Consider the following 2,913-nt stretch of genomic DNA (forward strand, 5'->3'; position numbering starts at 1 on the left):
ATCTCCCGTTATTGAATGTAAATAAAGTGTTGTTAATATCTTAGCTGTATCTCATTGGGAAAGTAAATTCATAGCCGATAGAAGTCCGTATCCAGTCTCTTACCAACGACTATACAGTTGGTAAGAATAATCTACTTTGCATTTTGCAAGTAGAACCCAACAAACAAGCCTGCCAACAAGCAGCTTGTCTACATTTTTTCATTTTATTTGTCTTTTTCTTTTGTTTTATTTCAATAATTTTTTATTTTCTTTATTTTAATCGATTTAAAATTTTTTGAAAATGAAATTGACTTCCAATATTTTTTTTAAAAGATAATAAATATGCAATATTTAAGGATGGCAGCCCTGGGCCACCATACTTGTCCCTTTATATCAGAAACTCGTTAAGTTCTGGTGGGATATCAAATTAAAGAATGACAAGCCTGTTTCTAATCATTTCAACCTCGACGACCATCCAATGGACGATCTCACCCTAATCCCAATTGAGCGTATAGAAATTGACTTGCCCGAAGATGAAACTACCAAATTCCGTCAATCCAGGGAAGCCCATTGGATTGAGACATTGAATGAATGAGGACCTATAGGACTAAATATTCACCATAATGTAGGCCCACTATAAGAGCCTTCAAGAGAAATTCCCCCATGTCTATAAGAAGAAAATGGTAGTTGCATATCAGGACCCTTAATCCCAATTTCTAAATAAAGTATCTGTTCCACCATAGGCCTGTACATTTGGGAGAATCAAAAACTCCCTTCCCCGAAACCTAAAATGTACAACGATTAAACTTATTCGAGAGGTAAGGTTCCATCTCTCTTATTATTACTCTTTCAATAGAGATCTGACCTAACCCATGTTTCTTTCCCTGTAAACATTGGAATCTTACGACTTTAAATCGATTAAAACCATAGAAGAATGTTTCATCCATATGGATTTGACTAATCGTATACTTTTCGGCATGCACAGCTCGTCGTGAATCGACGGGTTTAAAGTGAACATTTCCAACATCAATCGAATCATCCCCCCGTCGGGTAAATATTTCGAAATGAATAACCCCCACCATTGATCTAGGTTCCGCCACGCCCTCGGAGTATGGGTCTATTAAATTCCATCGCTAAGAGAAATTACCTTTACGTACGCGGACTTTTAAGATTAATCGGGCCATTAATTGGCCCTATACTCTAGAAGAAACTAACCGTGTTGAGGTTCAGACAACATTAAGGTCGATGGAATTTAAAAACCCACACGCTAAGAGAAACTTCTATAACACCAGATGGAATTAAGGTCATTAAAGGTCAATGGAATTAACTGGCCCCACACGCTTCGAAAAACTACCATAAAAACAGAGGTCATTAAGGTCAATGGAATAACCTGGCCTTATACGCTTCGAAAAACTACTATAACAACAGAGGTCATTAAGGTGAACGGAATTAATAACCCTAAAAGTATACTACTGACTATGTTTGTGATCAATGGTGGCTCACTTCTGTCGTGTAATAATCTTTAATGTTACTCTTAGTGTTATTGGCTAATTGTTAAGTTCCTGTTTTTCTCTGAGTTTTTATGCAGCTTTTAACTGAATAACCAAGACTATATAGGTTACCAACGTACTAAATATTTTGAACAATTAAAAAACGGACTGTAAAATTTGACAATATTTTTAGATTTCTTGGTAATCAATAATTATTGAATATTTATACGTAGGAATAGAAGCGACTGAAATATAAGATTCAGGGCAACTGAAATATAGGATTCAGAACGATTGAAATAAAGGATTAGAAACGACTAGAGTGTTCACGAGCAATTGTGGACGGATGGACGGACATGGGTGACGGCATTTCATGTGGGCGTAAAAAAGTGAAAAAAGTCGTATGTGGGCCACCGTAAAAAAAGAGTTTGATGACGTCACTAATCGCAAAATATGCCTATATCATATAAGGCCTTTGCGATTAGTGACGTCATCAAACACTTACTTTTAGTGGAATTGCATGAACCACAGACGTCTGATTGAAATTGGAATGGTGCAAATGATGCTTTCAGTGTCCCCGATACACATAAAAAAAGTTAGAATATTGGTCTAATTATATAAATGAATATTTATGGAATAATGCACGTTATCGAATTAATTGGATTTTATAATTAACATATTGTGTATTGGTTTATTACAGAAGCGAGTAAAATGGAGTTGACATTAGACGAGTTTTGATAATGTTGGTATATTACAAGAATATGGCGGTAATAATATTTTTTGACCCATATATCATTTAACTAAGAACAAAATTAAATTGGTCTCGAATCAAAATTAAATATATGTATTTGAATTGTTTTAAGCAGGTTGCAAATACTTTATCTCGTTTTGCAACTTTATTTTAAAATGAATTGTGATAAATGAAATGAAAAAGGGATATGGTACCACACTATTATCATATTCGATCGACATGGCATATAACGAAATTGTTTATATGTTCTAAACCAGTAGTTCCCAACCTATTTCAGCCTTCACACCCCTGGAGCAATCACGTATACCTTTCACACCCCAAAAATTTGCAGCCTAACATCTACTGAGGCACGTGCAATAATATAGATCACACGATTAGATTACATGACATAACGAACAAATACAGAAAATCTTTCAAGATGTCCTGTCAAGGTTTATCAAAAATACAACTATTCAAGTTAAATACTAGTATTGCCATTAACATTTTTGGGAAATGAAATGAAATGAATGGAGTTTTACGTCCTACTTTTCTGCACCATGTGAGCTAATGAAGACGGAACATTTTTGGGAAGAGAAATAAACATAAGTTAGCATTATTATTTGATAAGTCACATAAAAGGTCGGTAAATATCGTAGGTTGTTCAATTTTCATTGGCTTTAAATTCAAGACTTGCTATATTTTTGTAGTAAGCGTTAA

The sequence above is a fragment of the Lottia gigantea genome (assembly GCF_000327385.1).
Source record: "Lottia gigantea unplaced genomic scaffold LOTGIsca_76, whole genome shotgun sequence".
Classification (NCBI taxonomy): domain Eukaryota; kingdom Metazoa; phylum Mollusca; class Gastropoda; family Lottiidae; genus Lottia; species Lottia gigantea.